The sequence below is a fragment of the Chrysochloris asiatica genome, unplaced genomic scaffold (genome assembly GCF_000296735.1).
Source record: "Chrysochloris asiatica unplaced genomic scaffold, ChrAsi1.0 scaffold00058, whole genome shotgun sequence".
NCBI classification, from domain to species: domain Eukaryota; kingdom Metazoa; phylum Chordata; class Mammalia; order Afrosoricida; family Chrysochloridae; genus Chrysochloris; species Chrysochloris asiatica.
Window position 1 is genome coordinate 10,831,968 of NW_006408576.1, and position 6,121 is coordinate 10,838,088.

The window sequence follows — 6,121 nt, forward strand, 5'->3', positions numbered from 1 at the left end:
GCTGTAAAGGCAAAAAGTCTGGTTTACAAGTTTTCAAGAAGGAGTTTAGTTTCAGAGTGTTTGATGGAAAGTAGAATCCCCACTGAATAATTTTCATCTTGTCTAGATGGATCTGGTAAAAGGAGATGGGGATAAGATTCTTACGGTTCAATAGTGAGTGATTGTTATCATGACTAATTGCGACTGTCACAACTGTAAAGGTAGAAGTTTTGTAACAGAAAGGGGGGAGTAGTTAATTTTACATTCTAGGAACAGAGGATCCTAGGACCATCAAGGAAGAAGAGCATGAGCGGAATGTGGGAACCTATCCAGAGAAGCAGCCACACCAGAGATGGAGGCAGATATGATGACATGGAGAGATACAGCAACTGAGACCTTTAGATTCGTGGAAAGAGAAAGATAGTGTGCTGGCGGCCAGGAGGCAGACTTGCAGAATGTGCCCTTTGGTTGTTTAAATGCTTACGTATTCCTGAGTGTTTTTGTATACATCAAAACAAAACACAAAAAACGGGAAATAGAAGCCAATACTGTTGAATGATGATGCATGAAGGGTACTGTAATTATTGCAGTGAAATGATGAGTGTAAAAATGATGTTCTCCCAGAGTGTAAAACTGATGTTCTCCCATGTAAACATCACTCAATTCACAATCAAAACTTTAAAAATAAATAATGAATCTTTGACAGCTTTAATCTTTTCTCCATTTATATGAATGTTGTTTATTTGTCCAGTGGTGAGGATTTTGTTTTCTGTATATTGAGGTGCAAGTCATACCAAGGGCTGTGGTCTTTGATTTTCATCAGTAAGTATTTTAAGTCCTGGTCACATTCAGCTAGCAAGGTTGTATCATCTGCATATCACGGATTGGTAATGATTCTTACTCCAATCCTGATGGCACTTTTTGATTCATAAAATCCAGCTTCTCAAATTATTTGATCACCATACAGATTGAGTAATATGGTGAAAGAATATATCCCTGATGCACACCTTTCCTAATTTTAAACCATTCAGTGTTCCCTTGTTATGTTTGAACAACTGCCATTTGGTCTATGAATAGGTTACTCATGAGCACAATTATGTGTTCCGTAATACTCATTCTTTGCAATGTTGTCCATAGCTTGTCATGATCTTCACAATCAAAAGCCTTTGTGTAGTCAATAAAGCACAGGTAAACATTTTTCTGGTATTCTCTAATTTTAGACAAGATCCACCTGATGGCAGCAATGATAGCCCTCATTCCATGTCCTCTTCTGAATCTGGTTTGAACCTCTGGAAGTTCTTCATCAATATATGGTTGCAGCCATTTTTGTATTATCTAGCAGACTTTTACTTGCATGTGATATTAATGATATTATCTGATGGTTTCCACATTCCATTGACTCACCTCTCTTTGTAATGGGCACACATATGAATATCTTTCAGTCAGCTGGCCTGGTAGTAGACTTCCAAATGTCTAGGCATAGTTGAGTGAGTGCCTCCAGTGCTGCATCAGTTTGTTGAAAGATTTCATTGGGTAGTCCATCAATTCATGGAGCCTTGTTCTTTGTCAATGCCTTCAATGCACCATGGACTTCTTTCAATTATCATTGGCTCTTGATCATATGCTATGTCTTGAAATGGTTGAATATCAACCATTTCTTTTTGCTACAGTGACTCTGTGTATTTCTTCCATCTTCTTTTGATGATTTCTGTATCATTCAATATTTTGCCATAGAATCCTTCAGTATTGCAAGTTGGTGCTTGAATTTTTTTTTCAGTTCCTTCAGTTTGAGAATTGCTGAGTGTATTCTTCCATTTTGGTTTTCAAACTTAATTTACTGAAAGAAGCATGACAAAAATATAAGATGGGTCTTCCAAAAAAAGTTTGTGCCGTGACTAAGAATTTGTCTGAATTCTATTCAAATGTTTGGTGGAAGGTTAAACGTATAAATGATGATCTTGGATATCTGACTGATAATTCTAAGCAAGATCTTAAAGGGACTTTGTGGTTTCTCCTTGGTACTTATAGTAAGAGGCAAAAAGGAAGTTGTTCTGTTTAAGGGCCTTCAAGTCATTTCTGATTTCAAGGAGCAGCTGATTGGTTTTAAATGATGAGCTTGTGGTTGGAAATCCAGTAGCGCCACACTAAGAGTCTGCAAAAAGAAAGAGATGACCTTTAAAATGAACTGCAAAATGAAAACAGAACTTAAAGTTTTGATAATTCTGTTGTACAAGCTAAGGACACATGTTCTAGATGTTCACCAAGGATATGACTACACAATCTTTTGTTATAAAGATTATGCCTGTGACATTTTGTTAAAGAGATTATGCCTGTAAATCTTTCCAACCGCAACAGCAGAAAACCCATCAGTTTACACTAAAGAAGACAGAGAAAGAACAAAAAGAACAACAACAACAACAACAAAAAATCCCTCTGACTCTTGGAATTCTACAGGCAAGAAAGAGGCAAAAGGAGTTACATCTGTTGTCCTCCAAGAAAAGAAAAGGGGCCACCCCTAGAGAAGATTGGAGGCAAGCAGAATTGTTGAAAGGAGCATGGAAAACAGGTCCTTCTTAGTTTCAAAGTGTAGGGCCAAGGTTTTCTGGATTTCAATAGCAGCATCCACAGCCTAGTGATGTCATTAATTCTCATAGTAACCTTGTGTAGGGTTTCCAAGGAGCAGCTTGTGGGTTTGAACTGCCAATCTTGTGGTTCAAACTGACCTTGCATATCCTATAGCACCAAAACAGCAACAGGGTCCACCACAGCCTTGGCAGTGGTGGGACCAGTGCTTCTGAGCTAGGGACTGCCAAAACAATGACATCATTAGTGTAAGGGTACCCAGTCAGGATACAGATGGGCAGACTGTGATGCCAGGCATAAATCAGGTAGGAGATTCTCCTCCTTGGCCAATAGGAAAAAGAGAAACTATAGGGAGTCATGGATGTGGGGCAGAGCAGCTCAGTACCATGCTTGTCCCTTCATATGGTCATTGTGTGGTGAGGGAGGTGAGCATCTCTGATGTAGAACAAGGCCTGTTGAGGTGAGTGGAATGGGGCCAACCAAATCAAGCTAGCCAAATTGCCATCCTAAAAGAGGACCTGTAAGGTGGAACTGAAGCCAAGGGCCAATGCACCTCCACCTAGAATACAGAGGGCAAAGCCAATATTCAGAGTCTAGAGAACAGGGCCATTGTCCCACTGGTCTCAGAAGAGAGAAAATTGTTTTCAAGCTTTAAAAGCTAATGCAATTTGTTCTAGGCTTGGGGATTGCTTGGTATCAGTTGTCTTTTCTTTAATTTGTAATGGAAAGGACTACTTTGTGCTTATTGGACCATTTCACTGTGAAAACAATTAACTTGTATTCTAGATTTCACAGGTTTACAGATGAAGAAGAATTTTGCCTCAGGAAGGAATATGCCTAAAGTCTCATCCATATTTTGATCTAGATAATTTAGAAAAGGAGATGATTTTGGACTTAAAAATGATTTAAAACTTTTGGGATGATGTAATAGGGTGAATATATTTTGTAAGTGACAAGGACATGAATTTGGGGGCAAAGGGTGGAATGTTCTAGATTGAATTATGCCCCCAAAAGTAAATCCTCATCCTTATACCTATAGTTATATTCCCATTTACGAATAGGTTGATACTGGTGAATGGAAGAGGGGGACAGGCAGCAATGAAGATATGGGCTGAGTGTGACCATGTTCCATAGACTCACATTGACCTAGAGATGAGACAGAGAAGAGAAAGAACTGGTTGCTCTGAAGTGTGGTGACACCTGGAGACTCCTGAACCCATGGACAAGGACATAGCTGAGAGTGAAGCATCCAGCTGATATGAAGTTTAGGGTGATGTACAAGAACGCCCAAACTTGCCAAGAGTACTCATTTGACTTAGCCTCGATGGCTTGATGATCAGAACTTGACTAGAGGAAGATTAAAAAAAATTATTTTAATAAAGGAAACAAGTGTAAATTACTACAATTTGATGAACTTGACTTATTCTTACAGATATAATAGCTCAAAATGCAAACTGAGTGGGAAGGAGTCTTCACATCAAGCATCAATCCTATCTCCTCTGTATACAGGGTTGATAAGGTCTGGCAACTTAGACATTTGCTACCTAAAATGAGGGGGCAATGAAAGCATGAAGTGACTGGCTTCCAAGTTTTCAAGAGGGCGTTTAAAAAAAAAAAGGAGTTTAATTTAAGAGTGTGTGAGGGAAGGTAGAATCCCTACTGAATAGTTTTCATCTTGTCTAGACGGGTCTGGTGAAAATAGATGGGAATATGATTCTTATGATTCAATAGTGAGTAATTGTTACCATGACTAATTGTGACTGTCACAACTGTAAAGGTAGAAGTTTTGTAACAAAAAGGGGTGAGTAGTTAATCTTACAGTCCAGGAACAGTGGACCCTAGGCCTATCAATGGAGACGAGCATGAGTGGAATGTGGGACCCTATCCAGAGACTCAGCAACACCAGAGATGGAGGCAGAGATGATGACATGGAGAGATAGAGCAACTGAGGATTCTAGACTCATGGAAAGAGAAAGGTTGTGTGCTGGCCACCAGGAGGCAGGCTTGCAGAATGTGCTCTTTGGTTGTTTAAATTATTACATATTCCTGAATGTTTTTGTGTACATCCCCCGCCGACACACAAAAAAAAAAAAAACGTAATGGAAGCCAATATTGTTGAATGACAGTGCACAGAGGAGATTGTAATCATTGCAATGGAATAATGAGTTCTCCTATGTAAACTATCACTCAATTCACAATAAAAATGTAAAAACAAAATAGGTTGAGTTTGTTATGTTAATAAGGCAAAATTAGTGTAGGGTTATATAACAGAGTCACTCTCTTGAGATATAAAATATATTAAACAAATAGGTGGAATAAGATAATTGCCAAAACATATGGAGATCTCCAACCAAGGAGAGAGAGAAAACTTTACCTTAAGAGCAGGCATTCTGAAATCCTGTTGTTGTTAAATGCTGTCCAGTTGGTTCCAACTCATAGTGACCCCATGCACAACAGAAAAAAAAAACAAAACACTGCCCAGTCCTGTGCCATCCTCACAATTGTTGTCACCCTTGAGCCCACTTCTGCTGCCACTGTGCCAACCCATCTCGTTGAGAGTTTTCTTCTGTTTGCTGGCACTCCACTTTACCAAGCATGATTTCCTTCTCCAGTAACTGGTCCCTTATGATAATATATCCAAAATATGAGACAAAAATCTCACTATCCTGGCTTCTAAGGAGCATTCCGACTGTAATTTTTCCAAAACAGATTTGTTTTTTTCCTCTTGCAATCCAAGGTATTTTTAAATATTCTTCTCCAACACCATAACTAAATGCATCAATTCTTCTATGATATTTCTTATTCATTGTCTAACTTTTGCATACATATGAGACAATAAAAAATACCATGGCTTGAGTCAGTCACGTGTTAGTCCTTAAACTAATGTCTTTGCTCTTAAACCCCTTAAAGAGGTCTTGTGCAGCAGATTTGCCTAATGCAATGTATCGTCTGATTTTTTGACTGCTGGTTCCATGAGTGTTAATAGTGGATCCAAGCAAATGAATTCTTTGACAACTTCAATCTTTTCTCCATTTATCATGATGTTATTTATTGGTCCAGTGGTAAGGATTTTTGTTTTATTTACACTGAGGTACAACTCATACTGAATGTTTTGGGTTTTGATCTTCATCAATAAGTATTTTAAGTCCTGTTCACTTTCAGCAAGCAACATTGTATTATCTGCATATCACAGGTTGTTAATGAGCCTTCCTCCAATTCTGATGTTCTTCATATAATTCCTCCAAGTTCTTCCTCCAAGTTCTTCATATAATTCAGCTCCGAGTATTTGCTAAGCATACAAATAGAATAAATATGGTTAAAGAATATAACCCTGGCTCACACCTTTCCTGATTTTAAACCATATAGTAGTCCCTTGTTCTGTTAGAATGACTGCTTCTTGCTCTATGTATAGGTTTCTCATGAGCACAATTAAGTGTCTGAAATACCTGTCTTTCCTTTTTTGTTTTCTAACTCCAGGTCTTTGCACATTTCATTATAATAATTGACAGTCTTTTTGAGCTGCCCTTTGAAATTTTCTGTTCAGCTCTTTGACCTCCTC